The 26,975-nt window shown below is 43.3% G+C and overlaps 51 non-coding genes across 51 annotated transcripts; all 51 read left to right on the top strand.

Moving 5' to 3' along the window:
* Positions 1-281: 281 nt before the first annotated feature.
* Positions 282-354, top strand: trnav-cac (transfer RNA valine (anticodon CAC)). Its single transcript has one exon. It is a non-coding gene; the product is annotated as a tRNA-Val (tRNA).
* A 437-nt stretch (positions 355-791) lies between these two features.
* On the top strand, positions 792-864 carry trnav-cac (transfer RNA valine (anticodon CAC)). The gene has a single exon. It is a non-coding gene; the product is annotated as a tRNA-Val (tRNA).
* A 436-nt stretch (positions 865-1,300) lies between these two features.
* Positions 1,301-1,374, top strand: trnav-cac (transfer RNA valine (anticodon CAC)). Its single transcript has one exon. It is a non-coding gene; the product is annotated as a tRNA-Val (tRNA).
* A 439-nt stretch (positions 1,375-1,813) lies between these two features.
* On the top strand, positions 1,814-1,886 carry trnav-cac (transfer RNA valine (anticodon CAC)). The gene has a single exon. It is a non-coding gene; the product is annotated as a tRNA-Val (tRNA).
* A 437-nt stretch (positions 1,887-2,323) lies between these two features.
* Positions 2,324-2,396, top strand: trnav-cac (transfer RNA valine (anticodon CAC)). Its single transcript has one exon. It is a non-coding gene; the product is annotated as a tRNA-Val (tRNA).
* Positions 2,397-2,835: 439 nt separating this feature from the next.
* On the top strand, positions 2,836-2,908 carry trnav-cac (transfer RNA valine (anticodon CAC)). The gene has a single exon. It is a non-coding gene; the product is annotated as a tRNA-Val (tRNA).
* A 437-nt stretch (positions 2,909-3,345) lies between these two features.
* On the top strand, positions 3,346-3,418 carry trnav-cac (transfer RNA valine (anticodon CAC)). Its single transcript has one exon. It is a non-coding gene; the product is annotated as a tRNA-Val (tRNA).
* A 439-nt stretch (positions 3,419-3,857) lies between these two features.
* Positions 3,858-3,930, top strand: trnav-uac (transfer RNA valine (anticodon UAC)). Its single transcript has one exon. It is a non-coding gene; the product is annotated as a tRNA-Val (tRNA).
* A 437-nt stretch (positions 3,931-4,367) lies between these two features.
* Positions 4,368-4,440, top strand: trnav-cac (transfer RNA valine (anticodon CAC)). Its single transcript has one exon. It is a non-coding gene; the product is annotated as a tRNA-Val (tRNA).
* A 439-nt stretch (positions 4,441-4,879) lies between these two features.
* trnav-cac (transfer RNA valine (anticodon CAC)) lies at positions 4,880-4,952 on the top strand. Its single transcript has one exon. It is a non-coding gene; the product is annotated as a tRNA-Val (tRNA).
* A 437-nt stretch (positions 4,953-5,389) lies between these two features.
* On the top strand, positions 5,390-5,462 carry trnav-cac (transfer RNA valine (anticodon CAC)). The gene has a single exon. It is a non-coding gene; the product is annotated as a tRNA-Val (tRNA).
* Positions 5,463-5,899: 437 nt separating this feature from the next.
* trnav-cac (transfer RNA valine (anticodon CAC)) lies at positions 5,900-5,972 on the top strand. Its single transcript has one exon. It is a non-coding gene; the product is annotated as a tRNA-Val (tRNA).
* A 437-nt stretch (positions 5,973-6,409) lies between these two features.
* Positions 6,410-6,482, top strand: trnav-cac (transfer RNA valine (anticodon CAC)). Its single transcript has one exon. It is a non-coding gene; the product is annotated as a tRNA-Val (tRNA).
* Positions 6,483-6,921: 439 nt separating this feature from the next.
* trnav-cac (transfer RNA valine (anticodon CAC)) lies at positions 6,922-6,994 on the top strand. Its single transcript has one exon. It is a non-coding gene; the product is annotated as a tRNA-Val (tRNA).
* Positions 6,995-7,433: 439 nt separating this feature from the next.
* trnae-cuc (transfer RNA glutamic acid (anticodon CUC)) lies at positions 7,434-7,506 on the top strand. The gene has a single exon. It is a non-coding gene; the product is annotated as a tRNA-Glu (tRNA).
* A 437-nt stretch (positions 7,507-7,943) lies between these two features.
* Positions 7,944-8,016, top strand: trnav-cac (transfer RNA valine (anticodon CAC)). The gene has a single exon. It is a non-coding gene; the product is annotated as a tRNA-Val (tRNA).
* Positions 8,017-8,453: 437 nt separating this feature from the next.
* Positions 8,454-8,526, top strand: trnav-cac (transfer RNA valine (anticodon CAC)). The gene has a single exon. It is a non-coding gene; the product is annotated as a tRNA-Val (tRNA).
* Positions 8,527-8,963: 437 nt separating this feature from the next.
* On the top strand, positions 8,964-9,036 carry trnav-cac (transfer RNA valine (anticodon CAC)). Its single transcript has one exon. It is a non-coding gene; the product is annotated as a tRNA-Val (tRNA).
* Positions 9,037-9,475: 439 nt separating this feature from the next.
* On the top strand, positions 9,476-9,548 carry trnav-cac (transfer RNA valine (anticodon CAC)). Its single transcript has one exon. It is a non-coding gene; the product is annotated as a tRNA-Val (tRNA).
* A 439-nt stretch (positions 9,549-9,987) lies between these two features.
* trnav-cac (transfer RNA valine (anticodon CAC)) lies at positions 9,988-10,060 on the top strand. Its single transcript has one exon. It is a non-coding gene; the product is annotated as a tRNA-Val (tRNA).
* Positions 10,061-10,497: 437 nt separating this feature from the next.
* Positions 10,498-10,570, top strand: trnav-cac (transfer RNA valine (anticodon CAC)). The gene has a single exon. It is a non-coding gene; the product is annotated as a tRNA-Val (tRNA).
* A 437-nt stretch (positions 10,571-11,007) lies between these two features.
* trnav-cac (transfer RNA valine (anticodon CAC)) lies at positions 11,008-11,080 on the top strand. The gene has a single exon. It is a non-coding gene; the product is annotated as a tRNA-Val (tRNA).
* A 437-nt stretch (positions 11,081-11,517) lies between these two features.
* On the top strand, positions 11,518-11,590 carry trnav-cac (transfer RNA valine (anticodon CAC)). Its single transcript has one exon. It is a non-coding gene; the product is annotated as a tRNA-Val (tRNA).
* A 439-nt stretch (positions 11,591-12,029) lies between these two features.
* On the top strand, positions 12,030-12,102 carry trnav-uac (transfer RNA valine (anticodon UAC)). Its single transcript has one exon. It is a non-coding gene; the product is annotated as a tRNA-Val (tRNA).
* Positions 12,103-12,539: 437 nt separating this feature from the next.
* trnav-cac (transfer RNA valine (anticodon CAC)) lies at positions 12,540-12,612 on the top strand. The gene has a single exon. It is a non-coding gene; the product is annotated as a tRNA-Val (tRNA).
* A 437-nt stretch (positions 12,613-13,049) lies between these two features.
* On the top strand, positions 13,050-13,122 carry trnav-cac (transfer RNA valine (anticodon CAC)). Its single transcript has one exon. It is a non-coding gene; the product is annotated as a tRNA-Val (tRNA).
* Positions 13,123-13,561: 439 nt separating this feature from the next.
* trnav-cac (transfer RNA valine (anticodon CAC)) lies at positions 13,562-13,634 on the top strand. The gene has a single exon. It is a non-coding gene; the product is annotated as a tRNA-Val (tRNA).
* A 437-nt stretch (positions 13,635-14,071) lies between these two features.
* trnav-cac (transfer RNA valine (anticodon CAC)) lies at positions 14,072-14,144 on the top strand. The gene has a single exon. It is a non-coding gene; the product is annotated as a tRNA-Val (tRNA).
* A 439-nt stretch (positions 14,145-14,583) lies between these two features.
* Positions 14,584-14,656, top strand: trnav-cac (transfer RNA valine (anticodon CAC)). The gene has a single exon. It is a non-coding gene; the product is annotated as a tRNA-Val (tRNA).
* Positions 14,657-15,093: 437 nt separating this feature from the next.
* trnav-cac (transfer RNA valine (anticodon CAC)) lies at positions 15,094-15,166 on the top strand. The gene has a single exon. It is a non-coding gene; the product is annotated as a tRNA-Val (tRNA).
* A 439-nt stretch (positions 15,167-15,605) lies between these two features.
* trnav-cac (transfer RNA valine (anticodon CAC)) lies at positions 15,606-15,678 on the top strand. The gene has a single exon. It is a non-coding gene; the product is annotated as a tRNA-Val (tRNA).
* Positions 15,679-16,117: 439 nt separating this feature from the next.
* Positions 16,118-16,190, top strand: trnav-cac (transfer RNA valine (anticodon CAC)). Its single transcript has one exon. It is a non-coding gene; the product is annotated as a tRNA-Val (tRNA).
* A 439-nt stretch (positions 16,191-16,629) lies between these two features.
* trnav-cac (transfer RNA valine (anticodon CAC)) lies at positions 16,630-16,702 on the top strand. The gene has a single exon. It is a non-coding gene; the product is annotated as a tRNA-Val (tRNA).
* Positions 16,703-17,139: 437 nt separating this feature from the next.
* trnav-cac (transfer RNA valine (anticodon CAC)) lies at positions 17,140-17,212 on the top strand. Its single transcript has one exon. It is a non-coding gene; the product is annotated as a tRNA-Val (tRNA).
* Positions 17,213-17,649: 437 nt separating this feature from the next.
* On the top strand, positions 17,650-17,722 carry trnav-cac (transfer RNA valine (anticodon CAC)). Its single transcript has one exon. It is a non-coding gene; the product is annotated as a tRNA-Val (tRNA).
* Positions 17,723-18,158: 436 nt separating this feature from the next.
* Positions 18,159-18,232, top strand: trnav-cac (transfer RNA valine (anticodon CAC)). The gene has a single exon. It is a non-coding gene; the product is annotated as a tRNA-Val (tRNA).
* A 439-nt stretch (positions 18,233-18,671) lies between these two features.
* trnav-cac (transfer RNA valine (anticodon CAC)) lies at positions 18,672-18,744 on the top strand. Its single transcript has one exon. It is a non-coding gene; the product is annotated as a tRNA-Val (tRNA).
* A 439-nt stretch (positions 18,745-19,183) lies between these two features.
* Positions 19,184-19,256, top strand: trnav-cac (transfer RNA valine (anticodon CAC)). The gene has a single exon. It is a non-coding gene; the product is annotated as a tRNA-Val (tRNA).
* A 439-nt stretch (positions 19,257-19,695) lies between these two features.
* Positions 19,696-19,768, top strand: trnav-cac (transfer RNA valine (anticodon CAC)). The gene has a single exon. It is a non-coding gene; the product is annotated as a tRNA-Val (tRNA).
* Positions 19,769-20,207: 439 nt separating this feature from the next.
* trnav-cac (transfer RNA valine (anticodon CAC)) lies at positions 20,208-20,280 on the top strand. Its single transcript has one exon. It is a non-coding gene; the product is annotated as a tRNA-Val (tRNA).
* Positions 20,281-21,227: 947 nt separating this feature from the next.
* Positions 21,228-21,300, top strand: trnav-cac (transfer RNA valine (anticodon CAC)). Its single transcript has one exon. It is a non-coding gene; the product is annotated as a tRNA-Val (tRNA).
* Positions 21,301-21,739: 439 nt separating this feature from the next.
* trnav-uac (transfer RNA valine (anticodon UAC)) lies at positions 21,740-21,812 on the top strand. The gene has a single exon. It is a non-coding gene; the product is annotated as a tRNA-Val (tRNA).
* Positions 21,813-22,249: 437 nt separating this feature from the next.
* Positions 22,250-22,322, top strand: trnav-cac (transfer RNA valine (anticodon CAC)). The gene has a single exon. It is a non-coding gene; the product is annotated as a tRNA-Val (tRNA).
* Positions 22,323-23,269: 947 nt separating this feature from the next.
* On the top strand, positions 23,270-23,342 carry trnav-cac (transfer RNA valine (anticodon CAC)). Its single transcript has one exon. It is a non-coding gene; the product is annotated as a tRNA-Val (tRNA).
* Positions 23,343-23,779: 437 nt separating this feature from the next.
* trnav-cac (transfer RNA valine (anticodon CAC)) lies at positions 23,780-23,852 on the top strand. Its single transcript has one exon. It is a non-coding gene; the product is annotated as a tRNA-Val (tRNA).
* Positions 23,853-24,289: 437 nt separating this feature from the next.
* Positions 24,290-24,362, top strand: trnav-cac (transfer RNA valine (anticodon CAC)). The gene has a single exon. It is a non-coding gene; the product is annotated as a tRNA-Val (tRNA).
* A 437-nt stretch (positions 24,363-24,799) lies between these two features.
* trnav-cac (transfer RNA valine (anticodon CAC)) lies at positions 24,800-24,872 on the top strand. The gene has a single exon. It is a non-coding gene; the product is annotated as a tRNA-Val (tRNA).
* Positions 24,873-25,309: 437 nt separating this feature from the next.
* On the top strand, positions 25,310-25,382 carry trnav-cac (transfer RNA valine (anticodon CAC)). The gene has a single exon. It is a non-coding gene; the product is annotated as a tRNA-Val (tRNA).
* A 437-nt stretch (positions 25,383-25,819) lies between these two features.
* Positions 25,820-25,892, top strand: trnav-cac (transfer RNA valine (anticodon CAC)). Its single transcript has one exon. It is a non-coding gene; the product is annotated as a tRNA-Val (tRNA).
* Positions 25,893-26,331: 439 nt separating this feature from the next.
* Positions 26,332-26,404, top strand: trnav-cac (transfer RNA valine (anticodon CAC)). Its single transcript has one exon. It is a non-coding gene; the product is annotated as a tRNA-Val (tRNA).
* Positions 26,405-26,843: 439 nt separating this feature from the next.
* On the top strand, positions 26,844-26,916 carry trnav-uac (transfer RNA valine (anticodon UAC)). Its single transcript has one exon. It is a non-coding gene; the product is annotated as a tRNA-Val (tRNA).
* The last annotated feature ends 59 nt before the right edge of the window (positions 26,917-26,975 follow it).

Here is a 26,975-nt window from a genome sequence, read left to right as displayed (position 1 = left end):
AGTACTAATGTAGCCAGTTCAATCAAAATGAAACTCAGTGGAAACGTACCTAGTGCTTTGTCATGTTGTCTCCCAACATAGAAAACTCATGCTACTCGGTTGATTTGTAGACGTTTGTGTTATAAAGGTATCGAATGATGTCAACATTTGGTGTTTGGATGTGAATGTTTTGTCTTAAAGCAGAGTAGACCTACTGCTTAGCCATTGTTGACATGATGACTTCCATGCTCTGATAGAATGAGGAAACGCCCACGAGAGATGTGCCCATTAAGACAAGCAAGGTTTCTGTAGTGTAGTGGTCATCACTTTCGCCTCACACGCGAAAGGTCCCTGGTTCGATACCAGGCAGAAACATGCTTCTTGATAGAATGACAAACACCACTGCTGTTTCGTGATTTGTTGCCAGTGTAAAGGCTATCGGGGAGCGCTTGCCTTTAGATCCTCAAAGTGAGCTGTCAGTCTCATGTGATCGATACAGGAATGTTCTAAATCGCCATGTACCTTGATAGCAGTACTAATGTAGCCAGTTCAATCAAAATGAAACTCAGTGGAAACGTACCTAGTGCTTTGTCATGTTGTCTCCCAACATAGAAAACTCATGCTACTCGGTTGATTTGTAGACGTTTGTGTTATAAAGGTATCGAATGATGTCAACATTTGGTGTTTGGATGTGAATGTTTTGTCTTAAAGCAGAGTAGACCTACTGCTTAGCCATTGTTGACATGATGACTTCCATGCTCTGATTGTATGAGGAAACGCCCACGAGAGATGTGCCCATTCAGACAAGCAAGGTTTCTGTAGTGTAGTGGTCATCACGTTCGCCTCACACGTGAAAGGTCCCTGGTTCGATACCAGGCAGAAACATGCTTCTTGATAGAATGACAAACACCACTGCTGTTTAGTGATTTGTTGCCAGTGTAAAGGCTATCGGGGAGCGCTTGCCTTTAGATCCTCAAAGTGAGCTGTCAGTCTCATGTGATCGATACAGGAATGTTCTAAATCGCCATGTACCTTGATAGCAGTACTAATGTAGCCAGTTCAATCAAAATGAAACTCAGTGGAAACGTACCTAGTGCTTTGTCATGTTGTCTCCCAACATAGAAAACTCATGCTACTCGGTTGATTTGTAGACGTTTGTGTTATAAAGGTATCGAATGATGTCAACATTTGGTGTTTGGATGTGAATGTTTTGTCTTAAAGCAGAGTAGACCTACTGCTTAGCCATTGTTGACATGATGACTTCCATGCTCTGATTGTATGAGGAAACGCCCACGAGAGATGTGCCCATTGAGACTAGCAAGTTTTCTGTAGTGTAGTGGTCATCACGTTCGCCTCACACGCGAAAGGTCCCTGGTTCGATACCAGGCAGAAACATGCTTCTTGATAGAATGACAAACACACCACTGCTGTTTAGTCGTTTGTTGCCAGTGTAAAGGCTATCGGGGAGCTCTTCCCTTTAGAACCTCAAAGTGAGCTGTCAGTCTCATGTGATCGATACAGGAATGTTCTAAATCGCCATGTACCTTGATAGCAGTACTAATGTAGCCAGTTCAATCAAAATGAAACTCAGTGGAAACGTACCTAGTGCTTTGTCATGTTGTCTCCCAACATAGAAAACTCATGCTACTCGGTTGATTTGTAGACGTTTGTGTTATAAAGGTATCGAATGATGTCAACATTTGGTGTTTGGATGTGAATGTTTTGTCTTAAAGCAGAGTAGACCTACTGCTTAGCCATTGTTGACATGATGACTTCCATGCTCTGATAGAATGAGGAAACGCCCACGAGAGATGTGCCCATTCAGACAAGCAAGGTTTCTGTAGTGTAGTGGTCATCACGTTCGCCTCACACGTGAAAGGTCCCTGGTTCGATACCAGGCAGAAACATGCTTCTTGATAGAATGACAAACACCACTGCTGTTTAGTGATTTGTTGCCAGTGTAAAGGCTATCGGGGAGCGCTTGCCTTTAGATCCTCAAAGTGAGCTGTCAGTCTCATGTGATCGATACAGGAATGTTCTAAATCGCCATGTACCTTGATAGCAGTACTAATGTAGCCAGTTCAATCAAAATGAAACTCAGTGGAAACGTACCTAGTGCTTTGTCATGTTGTCTCCCAACATAGAAAACTCATGCTACTCGGTTGATTTGTAGACGTTTGTGTTATAAAGGTATCGAATGATGTCAACATTTGGTGTTTGGATGTGAATGTTTTGTCTTAAAGCAGAGTAGACCTACTGCTTAGCCATTGTTGACATGATGACTTCCATGCTCTGATTGTATGAGGAAACGCCCACGAGAGATGTGCCCATTGAGACTAGCAAGGTTTCTGTAGTGTAGTGGTCATCACGTTCGCCTCACACGCGAAAGGTCCCTGGTTCGATACCAGGCAGAAACATGCTTCTTGATAGAATGACAAACACACCACTGCTGTTTAGTCGTTTGTTGCCAGTGTAAAGGCTATCGGGGAGCTCTTCCCTTTAGAACCTCAAAGTGAGCTGTCAGTCTCATGTGATCGATACAGGAATGTTCTAAATCGCCATGTACCTTGATAGCAGTACTAATGTAGCCAGTTCAATCAAAATGAAACTCAGTGGAAACGTACCTAGTGCTTTGTCATGTTGTCTCCCAACATAGAAAACTCATGCTACTCGGTTGATTTGTAGACGTTTGTGTTATAAAGGTATCGAATGATGTCAACATTTGGTGTTTGGATGTGAATGTTTTGTCTTAAAGCAGAGTAGACCTACTGCTTAGCCATTGTTGACATGATGACTTCCATGCTCTGATAGAATGAGGAAACGCCCACGAGAGATGTGCCCATTCAGACAAGCAAGGTTTCTGTAGTGTAGTGGTCATCACGTTCGCCTCACACGTGAAAGGTCCCTGGTTCGATACCAGGCAGAAACATGCTTCTTGATAGAATGACAAACACCACTGCTGTTTAGTGATTTGTTGCCAGTGTAAAGGCTATCGGGGAGCGCTTGCCTTTAGATCCTCAAAGTGAGCTGTCAGTCTCATGTGATCGATACAGGAATGTTCTAAATCGCCATGTACCTTGATAGCAGTACTAATGTAGCCAGTTCAATCAAAATGAAACTCAGTGGAAACGTACCTAGTGCTTTGTCATGTTGTCTCCCAACATAGAAAACTCATGCTACTCGGTTGATTTGTAGACGTTTGTGTTATAAAGGTATCGAATGATGTCAACATTTGGTGTTTGGATGTGAATGTTTTGTCTTAAAGCAGAGTAGACCTACTGCTTAGCCATTGTTGACATGATGACTTCCATGCTCTGATTGTATGAGGAAACGCCCACGAGAGATGTGCCCATTGAGACTAGCAAGGTTTCTGTAGTGTAGTGGTCATCACGTTCGCCTCACACGCGAAAGGTCCCTGGTTCGATACCAGGCAGAAACATGCTTCTTGATAGAATGACAAACACACCACTGCTGTTTAGTCGTTTGTTGCCAGTGTAAAGGCTATCGGGGAGCTCTTCCCTTTAGAACCTCAAAGTGAGCTGTCAGTCTCATGTGATCGATACAGGAATGTTTTAAATCGCCATGTACCTTGATAGCAGTACTAATGCAGCCGGTTCTATCAAAATGAAACTCAGTGGAAACTTACCTAGTGCTTTGTCATGTTGTCTCCCAACGTAGAAAACTCATGCTACTCGGTTGATTTGTAGACGTTTGTGTTATAAAGGGATCGAATGATGTCAACATTTGGTGTTTGGATGTGAATGTTTTGTCTTAAAGCAGAGTAGACCTACTGCTTAGGCATTGTTGACATGATGACTTCCATGCTCTGATTGTATGAGGAAACGCCCACGAGAGATGTGGCCATTCAGACAAGCAAGGTTTCTGTAGTGTAGTGGTCATCACGTTCGCCTTACACGCGAAAGGTCCCTGGTTCGATACCAGGCAGAAACATGCTTCTTGATAGAATGACAAACACCACTGCTGTTTAGTGATTTGTTGCCAGTGTAAAGGCTATCGGGGAGCGCTTGCCTTTAGATCCTCAAAGTGAGCTGTCAGTCTCATGTGATCGATACAGGAATGTTCTAAATCGCCATGTACCTTGATAGCAGTACTAATGCAGCCGGTTCAATCAAAATGAAACTCAGTGGAAACTTACCTAGTGCTTTGTCATGTTGTCTCCCAACATAGAAAATTCATGCTACTCGGTTGATTTGTAGACGTTTGTGTTATAAAGGTATCGAATGATGTCAACATTTGGTGTTTGGATGTGAATGTTTTGTCTTAAAGCAGAGTAGACCTACTGCTTAGCCATTGTTGACATGATGACTTCCATGCTCTGATAGAATGAGGAAACGCCCACGAGAGATGTGCCCATTGAGACAAGCAAGGTTTCTGTAGTGTAGTGGTCATCACGTTCGCCTCACACGCGAAAGGTACCTGGTTCGATACCAGGCAGAAACATGCTTCTTGATAGAATGACAAACACACCACTGCTGTTTAGTGGTTTGTTGCCAGTGTAAAGGCTATCGGGGAGCTCTTCCCTTTAGAACCTCAAAGTGAGCTGTCAGTCTCATGTGATCAATACAGGAATGTTTTAAATCGCCATGTACCTTGATAGCAGTACTAATGCAGCCGGTTCTATCAAAATGAAACTCAGTGGAAACTTACCTAGTGCTTTGTCATGTTGTCTCCCAACGTAGAAAACTCATGCTACTCAGTTGATTTGTAGACGTTTGTGTTATAAAGGGATCGAATGATGTCAACATTTGGTGTTTGGATGTGAATGTTTTGTCTTAAAGCAGAGTAGACCTACTGCTTAGCCATTGTTGACATGATGACTTCCATGCTCTGATTGTATGAGGAAACGCCCACGAGAGATGTGGCCATTCAGACAAGCAAGGTTTCTGTAGTGTAGTGGTCATCACGTTCGCCTCACACGCGAAAGGTCCCTGGTTCGATACCAGGCAGAAACATGCTTCTTGATAGAATGACAAACACCACTGCTGTTTAGTGATTTGTTGCCAGTGTAAAGGCTATCGGGGAGCGCTTGCCTTTAGATCCTCAAAGTGAGCTGTCAGTCTCATGTGATCGATACAGGAATGTTCTAAATCGCCATGTACCTTGATAGCAGTACTAATGTAGCCAGTTCAATCAAAATGAAACTCAGTGGAAACGTACCTAGTGCTTTGTCATGTTGTCTCCCAACATAGAAAACTCATGCTACTCGGTTGATTTGTAGACGTTTGTGTTATAAAGGTATCGAATGATGTCAACATTTGGTGTTTGGATGTGAATGTTTTGTCTTAAAGCAGAGTAGACCTACTGCTTAGCCATTGTTGACATGATGACTTCCATGCTCTGATAGAATGAGGAAACGCCCACGAGAGATGTGCCCATTAAGACAAGCAAGGTTTCTGTAGTGTAGTGGTCATCACTTTCGCCTCACACGCGAAAGGTCCCTGGTTCGATACCAGGCAGAAACATGCTTCTTGATAGAATGACAAACACCACTGCTGTTTCGTGATTTGTTGCCAGTGTAAAGGCTATCGGGGAGCGCTTGCCTTTAGATCCTCAAAGTGAGCTGTCAGTCTCATGTGATCGATACAGGAATGTTCTAAATCGCCATGTACCTTGATAGCAGTACTAATGTAGCCAGTTCAATCAAAATGAAACTCGGTGGAAACGTACCTAGTGCTTTGTCATGTTGTCTCCCAACATAGAAAACTCATGCTACTCGGTTGATTTGTAGACGTTTGTGTTATAAAGGTATCGAATGATGTCAACATTTGGTGTTTGGATGTGAATGTTTTGTCTTAAAGCAGAGTAGACCTACTGCTTAGCCATTGTTGACATGATGACTTCCATGCTCTGATTGTATGAGGAAACGCCCACGAGAGATGTGCCCATTCAGACAAGCAAGGTTTCTGTAGTGTAGTGGTCATCACGTTCGCCTCACACGTGAAAGGTCCCTGGTTCGATACCAGGCAGAAACATGCTTCTTGATAGAATGACAAACACCACTGCTGTTTAGTGATTTGTTGCCAGTGTAAAGGCTATCGGGGAGCGCTTGCCTTTAGATCCTCAAAGTGAGCTGTCAGTCTCATGTGATCGATACAGGAATGTTCTAAATCGCCATGTACCTTGATAGCAGTACTAATGTAGCCAGTTCAATCAAAATGAAACTCAGTGGAAACGTACCTAGTGCTTTGTCATGTTGTCTCCCAACATAGAAAACTCATGCTACTCGGTTGATTTGTAGACGTTTGTGTTATAAAGGTATCGAATGATGTCAACATTTGGTGTTTGGATGTGAATGTTTTGTCTTAAAGCAGAGTAGACCTACTGCTTAGCCATTGTTGACATGATGACTTCCATGCTCTGATTGTATGAGGAAACGCCCACGAGAGATGTGCCCATTGAGACTAGCAAGGTTTCTGTAGTGTAGTGGTCATCACGTTCGCCTCACACGCGAAAGGTCCCTGGTTCGATACCAGGCAGAAACATGCTTCTTGATAGAATGACAAACACACCACTGCTGTTTAGTCGTTTGTTGCCAGTGTAAAGGCTATCGGGGAGCTCTTCCCTTTAGAACCTCAAAGTGAGCTGTCAGTCTCATGTGATCGATACAGGAATGTTTTAAATCGCCATGTACCTTGATAGCAGTACTAATGCAGCCGGTTCTATCAAAATGAAACTCAGTGGAAACTTACCTAGTGCTTTGTCATGTTGTCTCCCAACGTAGAAAACTCATGCTACTCGGTTGATTTGTAGACGTTTGTGTTATAAAGGGATCGAATGATGTCAACATTTGGTGTTTGGATGTGAATGTTTTGTCTTAAAGCAGAGTAGACCTACTGCTTAGCCATTGTTGACATGATGACTTCCATGCTCTGATAGAATGAGGAAACGCCCACGAGAGATGTGCCCATTCAGACAAGCAAGGTTTCTGTAGTGTAGTGGTCATCACGTTCGCCTCACACGCGAAAGGTACCTGGTTCGATACCAGGCAGAAACATGCTTCTTGATAGAATGACAAACACACCACTGCTGTTTAGTGGTTTGTTGCCAGTGTAAAGGCTATCGGGGAGCTCTTCCCTTTAGAACCTCAAAGTGAGCTGTCAGTCTCATGTGATCAATACAGGAATGTTTTAAATCGCCATGTACCTTGATAGCAGTACTAATGCAGCCGGTTCTATCAAAATGAAACTCAGTGGAAACTTACCTAGTGCTTTGTCATGTTGTCTCCCAACGTAGAAAACTCATGCTACTCGGTTGATTTGTAGACGTTTGTGTTATAAAGGGATCGAATGATGTCAACATTTGGTGTTTGGATGTGAATGTTTTGTCTTAAAGCAGAGTAGACCTACTGCTTAGCCATTGTTGACATGATGACTTCCATGCTCTGATTGTATGAGGAAACGCCCACGAGAGATGTGGCCATTCAGACAAGCAAGGTTTCTGTAGTGTAGTGGTCATCACGTTTGCCTCTCACGCGAAAGGTCCCTGGTTCGATACCAGGCAGAAACATGCTTCTTGATAGAATGACAAACACCACTGCTGTTTAGTGATTTGTTGCCAGTGTAAAGGCTATCGGGGAGCGCTTGCCTTTAGATCCTCAAAGTGAGCTGTCAGTCTCATGTGATCGATACAGGAATGTTCTAAATCGCCATGTACCTTGATAGCAGTACTAATGTAGCCAGTTCAATCAAAATGAAACTCAGTGGAAACGTACCTAGTGCTTTGTCATGTTGTCTCCCAACATAGAAAACTCATGCTACTCGGTTGATTTGTAGACGTTTGTGTTATAAAGGTATCGAATGATGTCAACATTTGGTGTTTGGATGTGAATGTTTTGTCTTAAAGCAGAGTAGACCTACTGCTTAGCCATTGTTGACATGATGACTTCCATGCTCTGATAGAATGAGGAAACGCCCACGAGAGATGTGCCCATTAAGACAAGCAAGGTTTCTGTAGTGTAGTGGTCATCACTTTCGCCTCACACGCGAAAGGTCCCTGGTTCGATACCAGGCAGAAACATGCTTCTTGATAGAATGACAAACACCACTGCTGTTTCGTGATTTGTTGCCAGTGTAAAGGCTATCGGGGAGCGCTTGCCTTTAGATCCTCAAAGTGAGCTGTCAGTCTCATGTGATCGATACAGGAATGTTCTAAATCGCCATGTACCTTGATAGCAGTACTAATGTAGCCAGTTCAATCAAAATGAAACTCAGTGGAAACGTACCTAGTGCTTTGTCATGTTGTCTCCCAACATAGAAAACTCATGCTACTCGGTTGATTTGTAGACGTTTGTGTTATAAAGGTATCGAATGATGTCAACATTTGGTGTTTGGATGTGAATGTTTTGTCTTAAAGCAGAGTAGACCTACTGCTTAGCCATTGTTGACATGATGACTTCCATGCTCTGATTGTATGAGGAAACGCCCACGAGAGATGTGCCCATTCAGACAAGCAACGTTTCTGTAGTGTAGTGGTCATCACGTTCGCCTCACACGTGAAAGGTCCCTGGTTCGATACCAGGCAGAAACATGCTTCTTGATAGAATGACAAACACCACTGCTGTTTAGTGATTTGTTGCCAGTGTAAAGGCTATCGGGGAGCGCTTGCCTTTAGATCCTCAAAGTGAGCTGTCAGTCTCATGTGATCGATACAGGAATGTTCTAAATCGCCATGTACCTTGATAGCAGTACTAATGTAGCCAGTTCAATCAAAATGAAACTCAGTGGAAACGTACCTAGTGCTTTGTCATGTTGTCTCCCAACATAGAAAACTCATGCTACTCGGTTGATTTGTAGACGTTTGTGTTATAAAGGTATCGAATGATGTCAACATTTGGTGTTTGGATGTGAATGTTTTGTCTTAAAGCAGAGTAGACCTACTGCTTAGCCATTGTTGACATGATGACTTCCATGCTCTGATTGTATGAGGAAACGCCCACGAGAGATGTGCCCATTGAGACTAGCAAGGTTTCTGTAGTGTAGTGGTCATCACGTTCGCCTCACACGCGAAAGGTCCCTGGTTCGATACCAGGCAGAAACATGCTTCTTGATAGAATGACAAACACACCACTGCTGTTTAGTCGTTTGTTGCCAGTGTAAAGGCTATCGGGGAGCTCTTCCCTTTAGAACCTCAAAGTGAGCTGTCAGTCTCATGTGATCGATACAGGAATGTTTTAAATCGCCATGTACCTTGATAGCAGTACTAATGCAGCCGGTTCTATCAAAATGAAACTCAGTGGAAACTTACCTAGTGCTTTGTCATGTTGTCTCCCAACGTAGAAAACTCATGCTACTCGGTTGATTTGTAGACGTTTGTGTTATAAAGGGATCGAATGATGTCAACATTTGGTGTTTGGATGTGAATGTTTTGTCTTAAAGCAGAGTAGACCTACTGCTTAGCCATTGTTGACATGATGACTTCCATGCTCTGATAGAATGAGGAAACGCCCACGAGAGATGTGCCCATTGAGACAAGCAAGGTTTCTGTAGTGTAGTGGTCATCACGTTCGCCTCACACGCGAAAGGTACCTGGTTCGATACCAGGCAGAAACATGCTTCTTGATAGAATGACAAACACACCACTGCTGTTTAGTGGTTTGTTGCCAGTGTAAAGGCTATCGGGGAGCTCTTCCCTTTAGAACCTCAAAGTGAGCTGTCAGTCTCATGTGATCAATACAGGAATGTTTTAAATCGCCATGTACCTTGATAGCAGTACTAATGCAGCCGGTTCTATCAAAATGAAACTCAGTGGAAACTTACCTAGTGCCTTGTCATGTTGTCTCCCAACGTAGAAAACTCATGCTACTCGGTTGATTTGTAGACGTTTGTGTTATAAAGGGATCGAATGATGTCAACATTTGGTGTTTGGATGTGAATGTTTTGTCTTAAAGCAGAGTAGACCTACTGCTTAGCCATTGTTGACATGATGACTTCCATGCTCTGATTGTATGAGGAAACGCCCACGAGAGATGTGGCCATTCAGACAAGCAAGGTTTCTGTAGTGTAGTGGTCATCACGTTCGCCTCACACGCGAAAGGTCCCTGGTTCGATACCAGGCAGAAACATGCTTCTTGATAGAATGACAAACACCACTGCTGTTTAGTGATTTGTTGCCAGTGTAAAGGCTATCGGGGAGCGCTTGCCTTTAGATCCTCAAAGTGAGCTGTCAGTCTCATGTGATCGATACAGGAATGTTCTAAATCGCCATGTACCTTGATAGCAGTACTAATGTAGCCAGTTCAATCAAAATGAAACTCAGTGGAAACGTACCTAGTGCTTTGTCATGTTGTCTCCCAACATAGAAAACTCATGCTACTCGGTTGATTTGTAGACGTTTGTGTTATAAAGGTATCGAATGATGTCAACATTTGGTGTTTGGATGTGAATGTTTTGTCTTAAAGCAGAGTAGACCTACTGCTTAGCCATTGTTGACATGATGACTTCCATGCTCTGATAGAATGAGGAAACGCCCACGAGAGATGTGCCCATTAAGACAAGCAAGGTTTCTGTAGTGTAGTGGTCATCACTTTCGCCTCACACGCGAAAGGTCCCTGGTTCGATACCAGGCAGAAACATGCTTCTTGATAGAATGACAAACACCACTGCTGTTTCGTGATTTGTTGCCAGTGTAAAGGCTATCGGGGAGCGCTTGCCTTTAGATCCTCAAAGTGAGCTGTCAGTCTCATGTGATCGATACAGGAATGTTCTAAATCGCCATGTACCTTGATAGCAGTACTAATGTAGCCAGTTCAATCAAAATGAAACTCAGTGGAAACGTACCTAGTGCTTTGTCATGTTGTCTCCCAACATAGAAAACTCATGCTACTCGGTTGATTTGTAGACGTTTGTGTTATAAAGGTATCGAATGATGTCAACATTTGGTGTTTGGATGTGAATGTTTTGTCTTAAAGCAGAGTAGACCTACTGCTTAGCCATTGTTGACATGATGACTTCCATGCTCTGATTGTATGAGGAAACGCCCACGAGAGATGTGCCCATTCAGACAAGCAAGGTTTCTGTAGTGTAGTGGTCATCACGTTCGCCTCACACGTGAAAGGTCCCTGGTTCGATACCAGGCAGAAACATGCTTCTTGATAGAATGACAAACACCACTGCTGTTTAGTGATTTGTTGCCAGTGTAAAGGCTATCGGGGAGCGCTTGCCTTTAGATCCTCAAAGTGAGCTGTCAGTCTCATGTGATCGATACAGGAATGTTCTAAATCGCCATGTACCTTGATAGCAGTACTAATGTAGCCAGTTCAATCAAAATGAAACTCAGTGGAAACGTACCTAGTGCTTTGTCATGTTGTCTCCCAACATAGAAAACTCATGCTACTCGGTTGATTTGTAGACGTTTGTGTTATAAAGGTATCGAATGATGTCAACATTTGGTGTTTGGATGTGAATGTTTTGTCTTAAAGCAGAGTAGACCTACTGCTTAGCCATTGTTGACATGATGACTTCCATGCTCTGATTGTATGAGGAAACGCCCACGAGAGATGTGCCCATTGAGACTAGCAAGGTTTCTGTAGTGTAGTGGTCATCACGTTCGCCTCACACGCGAAAGGTCCCTGGTTCGATACCAGGCAGAAACATGCTTCTTGATAGAATGACAAACACACCACTGCTGTTTAGTCGTTTGTTGCCAGTGTAAAGGCTATCGGGGAGCTCTTCCCTTTAGAACCTCAAAGTGAGCTGTCAGTCTCATGTGATCGATACAGGAATGTTTTAAATCGCCATGTACCTTGATAGCAGTACTAATGCAGCCGGTTCTATCAAAATGAAACTCAGTGGAAACTTACCTAGTGCTTTGTCATGTTGTCTCCCAACGTAGAAAACTCATGCTACTCGGTTGATTTGTAGACGTTTGTGTTATAAAGGGATCGAATGATGTCAACATTTGGTGTTTGGATGTGAATGTTTTGTCTTAAAGCAGAGTAGACCTACTGCTTAGGCATTGTTGACATGATGACTTCCATGCTCTGATTGTATGAGGAAACGCCCACGAGAGATGTGGCCATTCAGACAAGCAAGGTTTCTGTAGTGTAGTGGTCATCACGTTCGCCTTACACGCGAAAGGTCCCTGGTTCGATACCAGGCAGAAACATGCTTCTTGATAGAATGACAAACACCACTGCTGTTTAGTGATTTGTTGCCAGTGTAAAGGCTATCGGGGAGCGCTTGCCTTTAGATCCTCAAAGTGAGCTGTCAGTCTCATGTGATCGATACAGGAATGTTCTAAATCGCCATGTACCTTGATAGCAGTACTAATGTAGCCAGTTCAATCAAAATGAAACTCAGTGGAAACGTACCTAGTGCTTTGTCATGTTGTCTCCCAACATAGAAAACTCATGCTACTCGGTTGATTTGTAGACGTTTGTGTTATAAAGGTATCGAATGATGTCAACATTTGGTGTTTGGATGTGAATGTTTTGTCTTAAAGCAGAGTAGACCTACTGCTTAGCCATTGTTGACATGATGACTTCCATGCTCTGATTGTATGAGGAAACGCCCACGAGAGATGTGCCCATTCAGACAAGCAAGGTTTCTGTAGTGTAGTGGTCATCACGTTCGCCTCACACGTGAAAGGTCCCTGGTTCGATACCAGGCAGAAACATGCTTCTTGATAGAATGACAAACACCACTGCTGTTTAGTGATTTGTTGCCAGTGTAAAGGCTATCGGGGAGCGCTTGCCTTTAGATCCTCAAAGTGAGCTGTCAGTCTCATGTGATCGATACAGGAATGTTCTAAATCGCCATGTACCTTGATAGCAGTACTAATGTAGCCAGTTCAATCAAAATGAAACTCAGTGGAAACGTACCTAGTGCTTTGTCATGTTGTCTCCCAACATAGAAAACTCATGCTACTCGGTTGATTTGTAGACGTTTGTGTTATAAAGGTATCGAATGATGTCAACATTTGGTGTTTGGATGTGAATGTTTTGTCTTAAAGCAGAGTAGACCTACTGCTTAGCCATTGTTGACATGATGACTTCCATGCTCTGATTGTATGAGGAAACGCCCACGAGAGATGTGCCCATTGAGACTAGCAAGGTTTCTGTAGTGTAGTGGTCATCACGTTCGCCTCACACGCGAAAGGTCCCTGGTTCGATACCAGGCAGAAACATGCTTCTTGATAGAATGACAAACACACCACTGCTGTTTAGTCGTTTGTTGCCAGTGTAAAGGCTATCGGGGAGCTCTTCCCTTTAGAACCTCAAAGTGAGCTGTCAGTCTCATGTGATCGATACAGGAATGTTCTAAATCGCCATGTACCTTGATAGCAGTACTAATGTAGCCAGTTCAATCAAAATGAAACTCAGTGGAAACGTACCTAGTGCTTTGTCATGTTGTCTCCCAACATAGAAAACTCATGCTACTCGGTTGATTTGTAGACGTTTGTGTTATAAAGGTATCGAATGATGTCAACATTTGGTGTTTGGATGTGAATGTTTTGTCTTAAAGCAGAGTAGACCTACTGCTTAGCCATTGTTGACATGATGACTTCCATGCTCTGATAGAATGAGGAAACGCCCACGAGAGATGTGCCCATTCAGACAAGCAAGGTTTCTGTAGTGTAGTGGTCATCACGTTCGCCTCACACGTGAAAGGTCCCTGGTTCGATACCAGGCAGAAACATGCTTCTTGATAGAATGACAAACACCACTGCTGTTTAGTGATTTGTTGCCAGTGTAAAGGCTATCGGGGAGCGCTTGCCTTTAGATCCTCAAAGTGAGCTGTCAGTCTCATGTGATCGATACAGGAATGTTCTAAATCGCCATGTACCTTGATAGCAGTACTAATGTAGCCAGTTCAATCAAAATGAAACTCAGTGGAAACGTACCTAGTGCTTTGTCATGTTGTCTCCCAACATAGAAAACTCATGCTACTCGGTTGATTTGTAGACGTTTGTGTTATAAAGGTATCGAATGATGTCAACATTTGGTGTTTGGATGTGAATGTTTTGTCTTAAAGCAGAGTAGACCTACTGCTTAGCCATTGTTGACATGATGACTTCCATGCTCTGATTGTATGAGGAAACGCCCACGAGAGATGTGCCCATTGAGACTAGCAAGGTTTCTGTAGTGTAGTGGTCATCACGTTCGCCTCACACGCGAAAGGTCCCTGGTTCGATACCAGGCAGAAACATGCTTCTTGATAGAATGACAAACACACCACTGCTGTTTAGTCGTTTGTTGCCAGTGTAAAGGCTATCGGGGAGCTCTTCCCTTTAGAACCTCAAAGTGAGCTGTCAGTCTCATGTGATCGATACAGGAATGTTCTAAATCGCCATGTACCTTGATAGCAGTACTAATGTAGCCAGTTCAATCAAAATGAAACTCAGTGGAAACGTACCTAGTGCTTTGTCATGTTGTCTCCCAACATAGAAAACTCATGCTACTCGGTTGATTTGTAGACGTTTGTGTTATAAAGGTATCGAATGATGTCAACATTTGGTGTTTGGATGTGAATGTTTTGTCTTAAAGCAGAGTAGACCTACTGCTTAGCCATTGTTGACATGATGACTTCCATGCTCTGATAGAATGAGGAAACGCCCACGAGAGATGTGCCCATTCAGACAAGCAAGGTTTCTGTAGTGTAGTGGTCATCACGTTCGCCTCACACGTGAAAGGTCCCTGGTTCGATACCAGGCAGAAACATGCTTCTTGATAGAATGACAAACACCACTGCTGTTTAGTGATTTGTTGCCAGTGTAAAGGCTATCGGGGAGCGCTTGCCTTTAGATCCTCAAAGTGAGCTGTCAGTCTCATGTGATCGATACAGGAATGTTCTAAATCGCCATGTACCTTGATAGCAGTACTAATGTAGCCAGTTCAATCAAAATGAAACTCAGTGGAAACGTACCTAGTGCTTTGTCATGTTGTCTCCCAACATAGAAAACTCATGCTACTCGGTTGATTTGTAGACGTTTGTGTTATAAAGGTATCGAATGATGTCAACATTTGGTGTTTGGATGTGAATGTTTTGTCTTAAAGCAGAGTAGACCTACTGCTTAGCCATTGTTGACATGATGACTTCCATGCTCTGATTGTATGAGGAAACGCCCACGAGAGATGTGCCCATTGAGACTAGCAAGGTTTCTGTAGTGTAGTGGTCATCACGTTCGCCTCACACGCGAAAGGTCCCTGGTTCGATACCAGGCAGAAACATGCTTCTTGATAGAATGACAAACACACCACTGCTGTTTAGTCGTTTGTTGCCAGTGTAAAGGCTATCGGGGAGCTCTTCCCTTTAGAACCTCAAAGTGAGCTGTCAGTCTCATGTGATCGATACAGGAATGTTCTAAATCGCCATGTACCTTGATAGCAGTACTAATGTAGCCAGTTCAATCAAAATGAAACTCAGTGGAAACGTACCTAGTGCTTTGTCATGTTGTCTCCCAACATAGAAAACTCATGCTACTCGGTTGATTTGTAGACGTTTGTGTTATAAAGGTATCGAATGATGTCAACATTTGGTGTTTGGATGTGAATGTTTTGTCTTAAAGCAGAGTAGACCTACTGCTTAGCCATTGTTGACATGATGACTTCCATGCTCTGATTGTATGAGGAAACGCCCACGAGAGATGTGCCCATTGAGACTAGCAAGGTTTCTGTAGTGTAGTGGTCATCACGTTCGCCTCACACGCGAAAGGTCCCTGGTTCGATACCAGGCAGAAACATGCTTCTTGATAGAATGACAAACACACCACTGCTGTTTAGTCGTTTGTTGCCAGTGTAAAGGCTATCGGGGAGCTCTTCCCTTTAGAACCTCAAAGTGAGCTGTCAGTCTCATGTGATCGATACAGGAATGTTTTAAATCGCCATGTACCTTGATAGCAGTACTAATGCAGCCGGTTCTATCAAAATGAAACTCAGTGGAAACTTACCTAGTGCTTTGTCATGTTGTCTCCCAACGTAGAAAACTCATGCTACTCGGTTGATTTGTAGACGTTTGTGTTATAAAGGGATCGAATGATGTCAACATTTGGTGTTTGGATGTGAATGTTTTGTCTTAAAGCAGAGTAGACCTACTGCTTAGCCATTGTTGACATGATGACTTCCATGCTCTGATAGAATGAGGAAACGCCCACGAGAGATGTGCCCATTGAGACAAGCAAGGTTTCTGTAGTGTAGTGGTCATCACGTTCGCCTCACACGCGAAAGGTACCTGGTTCGATACCAGGCAGAAACATGCTTCTTGATAGAATGACAAACACACCACTGCTGTTTAGTGGTTTGTTGCCAGTGTAAAGGCTATCGGGGAGCTCTTCCCTTTAGAACCTCAAAGTGAGCTGTCAGTCTCATGTGATCAATACAGGAATGTTTTAAATCGCCATGTACCTTGATAGCAGTACTAATGCAGCCGGTTCTATCAAAATGAAACTCAGTGGAAACTTACCTAGTGCTTTGTCATGTTGTCTCCCAACGTAGAAAACTCATGCTACTCGGTTGATTTGTAGACGTTTGTGTTATAAAGGGATCGAATGATGTCAACATTTGGTGTTTGGATGTGAATGTTTTGTCTTAAAGCAGAGTAGACCTACTGCTTAGCCATTGTTGACATGATGACTTCCATGCTCTGATTGTATGAGGAAACGCCCACGAGAGATGTGGCCATTCAGACAAGCAAGGTTTCTGTAGTGTAGTGGTCATCACGTTCGCCTCACACGCGAAAGGTCCCTGGTTCGATACCAGGCAGAAACATGCTTCTTGATAGAATGACAAACACCACTGCTGTTTAGTGATTTGTTGCCAGTGTAAAGGCTATCGGGGAGCGCTTGCCTTTAGATCCTCAAAGTGAGCTGTCAGTCTCATGTGATCGATACAGGAATGTTCTAAATCGCCATGTACCTTGATAGCAGTACTAATGTAGCCAGTTCAATCAAAATGAAACTCAGTGGAAACGTACCTAGTGCTTTGTCATGTTGTCTCCCAACATAGAAAACTCATGCTACTCGGTTGATTTGTAGACGTTTGTGTTATAAAGGTATCGAATGATGTCAACATTTGGTGTTTGGATGTGAATGTTTTGTCTTAAAGCAGAGTAGACCTACTGCTTAGCCATTGTTGACATGATGACTTCCATGCTCTGATAGAATGAGGAAACGCCCACGAGAGATGTGCCCATTAGGACAAGCAAGGTTTCTGTAGTGTAGTGGTCATCACTTTCGCCTCACACGCGAAAGGTCCCTGGTTCGATACCAGGCAGAAACATGCTTCTTGATAGAATGACAAACACCACTGCTGTTTCGTGATTTGTTGCCAGTGTAAAGGCTATCGGGGAGCGCTTGCCTTTAGATCCTCAAAGTGAGCTGTCAGTCTCATGTGATCGATACAGGAATGTTCTAAATCGCCATGTACCTTGATAGCAGTACTAATGTAGCCAGTTCAATCAAAATGAAACTCAGTGGAAACGTACCTAGTGCTTTGTCATGTTGTCTCCCAACATAGAAAACTCATGCTACTCGGTTGATTTGTAGACGTTTGTGTTATAAAGGTATCGAATGATGTCAACATTTGGTGTTTGGATGTGAATGTTTTGTCTTAAAGCAGAGTAGACCTACTGCTTAGCCATTGTTGACATGATGACTTCCATGCTCTGATTGTATGAGGAAACGCCCACGAGAGATGTGCCCATTCAGACAAGCAAGGTTTCTGTAGTGTAGTGGTCATCACGTTCGCCTCACACGTGAAAGGTCCCTGGTTCGATACCAGGCAGAAACATGCTTCTTGATAGAATGACAAACACCACTGCTGTTTAGTGATTTGTTGCCAGTGTAAAGGCTATCGGGGAGCGCTTGCCTTTAGATCCTCAAAGTGAGCTGTCAGTCTCATGTGATCGATACAGGAATGTTCTAAATCGCCATGTACCTTGATAGCAGTACTAATGTAGCCAGTTCAATCAAAATGAAACTCAGTGGAAACGTACCTAGTGCTTTGTCATGTTGTCTCCCAACATAGAAAACTCATGCTACTCGGTTGATTTGTAGACGTTTGTGTTATAAAGGTATCGAATGATGTCAACATTTGGTGTTTGGATGTGAATGTTTTGTCTTAAAGCAGAGTAGACCTACTGCTTAGCCATTGTTGACATGATGACTTCCATGCTCTGATTGTATGAGGAAACGCCCACGAGAGATGTGCCCATTGAGACTAGGAAGTTTTCTGTAGTGTAGTGGTCATCACGTTCGCCTCACACGCGAAAGGTCCCTGGTTCGATACCAGGCAGAAACATGCTTCTTGATAGAATGACAAACACACCACTGCTGTTTAGTCGTTTGTTGCCAGTGTAAAGGCTATCGGGGAGCTCTTCCCTTTAGAACCTCAAAGTGAGCTGTCAGTCTCATGTGATCGATACAGGAATGTTCTAAATCGCCATGTACCTTGATAGCAGTACTAATGTAGCCAGTTCAATCAAAATGAAACTCAGTGGAAACGTACCTAGTGCTTTGTCATGTTGTCTCCCAACATAGAAAACTCATGCTACTCGGTTGATTTGTAGACGTTTGTGTTATAAAGGTATCGAATGATGTCAACATTTGGTGTTTGGATGTGAATGTTTTGTCTTAAAGCAGAGTAGACCTACTGCTTAGCCATTGTTGACATGATGACTTCCATGCTCTGATTGTATGAGGAAACGCCCACGAGAGATGTGCCCATTGAGACTAGCAAGGTTTCTGTAGTGTAGTGGTCATCACGTTCGCCTCACACGCGAAAGGTCCCTGGTTCGATACCAGGCAGAAACATGCTTCTTGATAGAATGACAAACACACCACTGCTGTTTAGTCGTTTGTTGCCAGTGTAAAGGCTATCGGGGAGCTCTTCCCTTTAGAACCTCAAAGTGAGCTGTCAGTCTCATGTGATCGATACAGGAATGTTTTAAATCGCCATGTACCTTGATAGCAGTACTAATGCAGCCGGTTCTATCAAAATGAAACTCAGTGGAAACTTACCTAGTGCTTTGTCATGTTGTCTCCCAACGTAGAAAACTCATGCTACTCGGTTGATTTGTAGACGTTTGTGTTATAAAGGGATCGAATGATGTCAACATTTGGTGTTTGGATGTGAATGTTTTGTCTTAAAGCAGAGTAGACCTACTGCTTAGCCATTGTTGACATGATGACTTCCATGCTCTGATAGAATGAGGAAACGCCCACGAGAGATGTGCCCATTGAGACAAGCAAGGTTTCTGTAGTGTAGTGGTCATCACGTTCGCCTCACACGCGAAAGGTACCTGGTTCGATACCAGGCAGAAACATGCTTCTTGATAGAATGACAAACACACCACTGCTGTTTAGTGGTTTGTTGCCAGTGTAAAGGCTATCGGGGAGCTCTTCCCTTTAGAACCTCAAAGTGAGCTGTCAGTCTCATGTGATCAATACAGGAATGTTTTAAATCGCCATGTACCTTGATAGCAGTACTAATGCAGCCGGTTCTATCAAAATGAAACTCAGTGGAAACTTACCTAGTGCTTTGTCATGTTGTCTCCCAACGTAGAAAACTCATGCTACTCGGTTGATTTGTAGACGTTTGTGTTATAAAGGGATCGAATGATGTCAACATTTGGTGTTTGGATGTGAATGTTTTGTCTTAAAGCAGAGTAGACCTACTGCTTAGCCATTGTTGACATGATGACTTCCATGCTCTGATTGTATGAGGAAACGCCCACGAGAGATGTGGCCATTCAGACAAGCAAGGTTTCTGTAGTGTAGTGGTCATCACGTTCGCCTCACACGCGAAAGGTACCTGGTTCGATACCAGGCAGAAACATGCTTCTTGATAGAATGACAAACACACCACTGCTGTTTAGTGGTTTGTTGCCAGTGTAAAGGCTATCGGGGAGCTCTTCCCTTTAGAACCACAAAGTGAGCTGTCAGTCTCATGTGATCAATACAGGAATGTTTTAAATCGCCATGTACCTTGATAGCAGTACTAATGCAGCCGGTTCTATCAAAATGAAACTCAGTGGAAACTTACCTAGTGCTTTGTCATGTTGTCTCCCAACGTAGAAAACTCATGCTACTCGGTTGATTTGTAGACGTTTGTGTTATAAAGGGATCGAATGATGTCAACATTTGGTGTTTGGATGTGAATGTTTTGTCTTAAAGCAGAGTAGACCTACTGCTTAGCCATTGTTGACATGATGACTTCCATGCTCTGATTGTATGAGGAAACGCCCACGAGAGATGTGGCCATTCAGACAAGCAAGGTTTCTGTAGTGTAGTGGTCATCACGTTCGCCTCACACGCGAAAGGTCCCTGGTTCGATACCAGGCAGAAACATGCTTCTTGATAGAATGACAAACACCACTGCTGTTTAGTGATTTGTTGCCAGTGTAAAGGCTATCGGGGAGCGCTTGCCTTTAGATCCTCAAAGTGAGCTGTCAGTCTCATGTGATCGATACAGGAATGTTCTAAATCGCCATGTACCTTGATAGCAGTACTAATGTAGCCAGTTCAATCAAAATGAAACTCAGTGGAAACGTACCTAGTGCTTTGTCATGTTGTCTCCCAACATAGAAAACTCATGCTACTCGGTTGATTTGTAGACGTTTGTGTTATAAAGGTATCGAATGATGTCAACATTTGGTGTTTGGATGTGAATGTTTTGTCTTAAAGCAGAGTAGACCTACTGCTTAGCCATTGTTGACATGATGACTTCCATGCTCTGATTGTATGAGGAAACGCCCACGAGAGATGTGCCCATTCAGACAAGCAAGGTTTCTGTAGTGTAGTGGTCATCACGTTCGCCTCACACGTGAAAGGTCCCTGGTTCGGTACCAGGCAGAAACATGCTTCTTGATAGAATGACAAACACCACTGCTGTTTAGTGATTTGTTGCCAGTGTAAAGGCTATCGGGGAGCGCTTGCCTTTAGATCCTCAAAGTGAGCTGTCAGTCTCATGTGATCGATACAGGAATGTTCTAAATCGCCATGTACCTTGATAGCAGTACTAATGTAGCCAGTTCAATCAAAATGAAACTCAGTGGAAACGTACCTAGTGCTTTGTCATGTTGTCTCCCAACATAGAAAACTCATGCTACTCGGTTGATTTGTAGACGTTTGTGTTATAAAGGTATCGAATGATGTCAACATTTGGTGTTTGGATGTGAATGTTTTGTCTTAAAGCAGAGTAGACCTACTGCTTAGCCATTGTTGACATGATGACTTCCATGCTCTGATTGTATGAGGAAACGCCCACGAGAGATGTGCCCATTGAGACTAGCAAGGTTTCTGTAGTGTAGTGGTCATCACGTTCGCCTCACACGCGAAAGGTCCCTGGTTCGATACCAGGCAGAAACATGCTTCTTGATAGAATGACAAACACACCACTGCTGTTTAGTCGTTTGTTGCCAGTGTAAAGGCTATCGGGGAGCTCTTCCCTTTAGAACCTCAAAGTGAGCTGTCAGTCTCATGTGATCGATACAGGAATGTTTTAAATCGCCATGTACCTTGATAGCAGTACTAATGCAGCCGGTTCTATCAAAATGAAACTCAGTGGAAACTTACCTAGTGCTTTGTCATGTTGTCTCCCAACGTAGAAAACTCATGCTACTCGGTTGATTTGTAGACGTTTGTGTTATAAAGGGATCGAATGATGTCAACATTTGGTGTTTGGATGTGAATGTTTTGTCTTAAAGCAGAGTAGACCTACTGCTTAGGCATTGTTGACATGATGACTTCCATGCTCTGATTGTATGAGGAAACGCCCACGAGAGATGTGCCCATTCAGACAAACAAGGTTTCTGTAGTGTAGTGGTCATCACGTTCGCCTTACACGCGAAAGGTCCCTGGTTCGATACCAGGCAGAAACATGCTTCTTGATAGAATGACAAACACCACTGCTGTTTAGTGATTTGTTGCCAGTGTAAAGGCTATCGGGGAGCGCTTGCCTTTAGATCCTCAAAGTGAGCTGTCAGTCTCATGTGATCGATACAGGAATGTTCTAAATCGCCATGTACCTTGATAGCAGTACTAATGCAGCCGGTTCAATCAAAATGAAACTCAGTGGAAACTTACCTAGTGCTTTGTCATGTTGTCTCCCAACATAGAAAATTCATGCTACTCGGTTGATTTGTAGACGTTTGTGTTATAAAGGTATCGAATGATGTCAACATTTGGTGTTTGGATGTGAATGTTTTGTCTTAAAGCAGAGTAGACCTACTGCTTAGCCATTGTTGACATGATGACTTCCATGCTCTGATAGAATGAGGAAACGCCCACGAGAGATGTGCCCATTGAGACAAGCAAGGTTTCTGTAGTGTAGTGGTCATCACGTTCGCCTCACACGCGAAAGGTCCCTGGTTCGATACCAGGCAGAAACATGCTTCTTGATAGAATGACAAACACCACTGCTGTTTCGTGATTTGTTGCCAGTGTAAAGGCTATCGGGGAGCGCTTGCCTTTAGATCCTCAAAGTGAGCTGTTAGTCTCATGTGATCGATACAGGAATGTTCTAAATCGCCATGTACCTTGATAGCAGTACTAATGCAGCCGGTTCAATCAAAATGAAACTCAGTGGAAACTTACCTAGTGCTTTGTCATGTTGTCTCCCAACATAGAAAACTCATGCTACTCGGTTGATTTGTAGACGTTTGTGTTATAAAGGTATCGAATGATGTCAACATTTGGTGTTTGGATGTGAATGTTTTGTCTTAAAGCAGAGTAGACCTACTGCTTAGCGATTGTTGACATGATGACTTCCATGCTCTGATTGTATGAGGAAACGCCCACGAGAGATGTGGCCATTCAGACAAGCAAGGTTTCTGTAGTGTAGTGGTCATCACGTTCGCCTCACTTGCGAAAGGTCCCTGGTTCGATACCAGGCAGAAACATGCTTCTTGATAGAATGACTAACACCACTGCTGTTTAGTGATTTGTTGCCAGTGTAAAGGCTATCGGGGAGCGCTTGCCTTTAGATCCTTAAAGTGAGCTGTCAGTCTCATGTGATCGATACAGGAATGTTCTAAATCGCCATGTACCTTGATAGCAGTACTAATGCAGCCGGTTCAATCAAAATGAAACTCAGTGGAAACTTACCTAGTGCTTTGTCATGTTGTCTCCCAACATAGAAAACTCATGCTACTCGGTTGATTTGTAGACGTTTGTGTTATAAAGGTATCGAATGATGTCAACATTTGGTGTTTGGATGTGAATGTTTTGTCTTAAAGCAGAGTAGACCTACTGCTTAGCCATTGTTGACATGATGACTTCCATGCTCTGATAGAATGAGGAAACGCCCACGAGAGATGTGCCCATTAAGACAAGCAAGGTTTCTGTAGTGTAGTGGTCATCACGTTCGCCTCACACGCGAAAGGTCCCTGGTTCGATACCAGGCAGAAACATGCTTCTTGATAGAATGACAAACACCACTGCTGTTTCGTGATTTGTTGCCAGTGTAAAGGCTATCGGGGAGCGCTTGCCTTTAGATCCTCAAAGTGAGCTGTCAGTCTCATGTGATCGATACAGGAATGTTCTAAATCGCCATGTACCTTGATAGCAGTACTAATGTAGCCAGTTCAATCAAAATGAAACTCAGTGGAAACGTACCTAGTGCTTTGTCATGTTGTCTCCCAACATAGAAAACTCATGCTACTCGGTTGATTTGTAGACGTTTGTGTTATAAAGGTATCGAATGATGTCAACATTTGGTGTTTGGATGTGAATGTTTTGTCTTAAAGCAGAGTAGACCTACTGCTTAGCCATTGTTGACATGATGACTTCCATGCTCTGATTGTATGAGGAAACGCCCACGAGAGATGTGCCCATTCAGACAAGCAAGGTTTCTGTAGTGTAGTGGTCATCACGTTCGCCTCACACGCGAAAGGTCCCTGGTTCGATACCAGGCAGAAACATGCTTCTTGATAGAATGACAAACACCACTGCTGTTTAGTGATTTGTTGCCAGTGTAAAGGCTATCGGGGAGCGCTTGCCTTTAGATCCTCAAAGTGAGCTGTCAGTCTCATGTGATCGATACAGGAATGTTCTAAATCGCCATGTACCTTGATAGCAGTACTAATGTAGCCAGTTCAATCAAAATGAAACTCAGTGGAAACGTACCTAGTGCTTTGTCATGTTGTCTCCCAACATAGAAAACTCATGCTACTCGGTTGATTTGTAGACGTTTGTGTTATAAAGGTATCGAATGATGTCAACATTTGGTGTTTGGATGTGAATGTTTTGTCTTAAAGCAGAGTAGACCTACTGCTTAGCCATTGTTGACATGATGACTTCCATGCTCTGATTGTATGAGGAAACGCCCACGAGAGATGTGCCCATTCAGACAAGCAAGGTTTCTGTAGTGTAGTGGTCATCACGTTCGCCTCACACGCGAAAGGTCCCTGGTTCGATACCAGGCAGAAACATGCTTCTTGATAGAATGACAAACACCACTGCTGTTTAGTGATTTGTTGCCAGTGTAAAGGCTATCGGGGAGCGCTTGCCTTTAGATCCTCAAAGTGAGCTGTCAGTCTCATGTGATCGATACAGGAATGTTTTAAATCGCCATGTACCTTGATAGCAGTACTAATGCAGCCGGTTCTATCAAAATGAAACTCAGTGGAAACTTACCTAGTGCTTTGTCATGTTGTCTCCCAACGTAGAAAACTCATGCTACTCGGTTGATTTGTAGACGTTTGTGTTATAAAGGTATCGAATGATGTCAACATTTGGTGTTTGGATGTGAATGTTTTGTCTTAAAGCAGAGTAGACCTACTGCTTAGCCATTGTTGACATGATGACTTCCATGCTCTGATAGAATGAGGAAACGCCCACGAGAGATGTGCCCATTAAGACAAGCAAGGTTTCTGTAGTGTAGTGGTCATCACTTTCGCCTCACACGCGAAAGGTCCCTGGTTCGATACCAGGCAGAAACATGCTTCTTGATAGAATGACAAACACCACTGCTGTTTCGTGATTTGTTGCCAGTGTAAAGGCTATCGGGGAGCGCTTGCCTTTAGATCCTCAAAGTGAGCTGTCAGTCTCATGTGATCGATACAGGAATGTTCTAAATCGCCATGTACCTTGATAGCAGTACTAATGTAGCCAGTTCAATCAAAATGAAACTCAGTGGAAACGTGCCTAGTGCTTTGTCATGTTGTCTCCCAACGTAGAAAACTCATGCTACTCGGTTGATTTGTAGACGTTTGTGTTATAAAGGTATCGAATGATGTCAACATTTGGTGTTTGGATGTGAATGTTTTGTCTTAAAGCAGAGTAGACCTACTGCTTAGCCATTGTTGACATGATGACTTCCATGCTCTGATTGTATGAGGAAACGCCCACGAGAGATGTGCCCATTCAGACAAGCAAGGTTTCTGTAGTGTAGTGGTCATCACGTTCGCCTCACACGTGAAAGGTCCCTGGTTCGATACCAGGCAGAAACATGCTTCTTGATAGAATGACAAACACCACTGCTGTTTAGTGATTTGTTGCCAGTGTAAAGGCTATCGGGGAGCGCTTGCCTTTAGATCCTCAAAGTGAGCTGTCAGTCTCATGTGATCGATACAGGAATGTTCTAAATCGCCATGTACCTTGATAGCAGTACTAATGTAGCCAGTTCAATCAAAATGAAACTCAGTGGAAACGTACCTAGTGCTTTGTCATGTTGTCTCCCAACATAGAAAACTCATGCTACTCGGTTGATTTGTAGACGTTTGTGTTATAAAGGTATCGAATGATGTCAACATTTGGTGTTTGGATGTGAATGTTTTGTCTTAAAGCAGAGTAGACCTACTGCTTAGCCATTGTTGACATGATGACTTCCATGCTCTGATTGTATGAGGAAACGCCCACGAGAGATGTGCCCATTGAGACTAGCAAGGTTTCTGTAGTGTAGTGGTCATCACGTTCGCCTCACACGCGAAAGGTCCCTGGTTCGATACCAGGCAGAAACATGCTTCTTGATAGAATGACAAACACACCACTGCTGTTTAGTCGTTTGTTGCCAGTGTAAAGGCTATCGGGGAGCTCTTCCCTTTAGAACCTCAAAGTGAGCTGTCAGTCTCATGTGATCGATACAGGAATGTTTTAAATCGCCATGTACCTTGATAGCAGTACTAATGCAGCCGGTTCTATCAAAATGAAACTCAGTGGAAACTTACCTAGTGCTTTGTCATGTTGTCTCCCAACGTAGAAAACTCATGCTACTCGGTTGATTTGTAGACGTTTGTGTTATAAAGGGATCGAATGATGTCAACATTTGGTGTTTGGATGTGAATGTTTTGTCTTAAAGCAGAGTAGACCTACTGCTTAGGCATTGTTGACATGATGACTTCCATGCTCTGATTGTATGAGGAAACGCCCACGAGAGATGTGCCCATTCAGACAAACAAGGTTTCTGTAGTGTAGTGGTCATCACGTTCGCCTCACACGCGAAAGGTCCCTGGTTCGATACCAGGCAGAAACATGCTTCTTGATAGAATGACAAACACACCACTGCTGTTTAGTCGTTTGTTGCCAGTGTAAAGGCTATCGGGGAGCTCTTCCCTTTAGAACCTCAAAGTGAGCTGTCAGTCTCATGTGATCGATACAGGAATGTTTTAAATCGCCATGTACCTTGATAGCAGTACTAATGCAGCCGGTTCTATCAAAATGAAACTCAGTGGAAACTTACCTAGTGCTTTGTCATGTTGTCTCCCAACGTAGAAAACTCATGCTACTCGGTTGATTTGTAGACGTTTGTGTTATAAAGGGATCGAATGATGTCAACATTTGGTGTTTGGATGTGAATGTTTTGTCTTAAAGCAGAGTAGACCTACTGCTTAGGCATTGTTGACATGATGACTTCCATGCTCTGATTGTATGAGGAAACGCCCACGAGAGATGTGCCCATTCAGACAAACAAGGTTTCTGTAGTGTAGTGGTCATCACGTTCGCCTTACACGCGAAAGGTCCCTGGTTCGATACCAGGCAGAAACATGCTTCTTGATAGAATGACAAACACCACTGCTGTTTAGTGATTTGTTGCCAGTGTAAAG

This window comes from Brachyhypopomus gauderio, unplaced genomic scaffold (genome assembly GCF_052324685.1).
Source record: "Brachyhypopomus gauderio isolate BG-103 unplaced genomic scaffold, BGAUD_0.2 sc119, whole genome shotgun sequence".
Lineage (NCBI taxonomy): Eukaryota > Metazoa > Chordata > Actinopteri > Gymnotiformes > Hypopomidae > Brachyhypopomus > Brachyhypopomus gauderio.
Note: the sequence above shows the minus strand (reverse complement) of the source record. Positions and strands in the feature narration are given on the sequence as shown.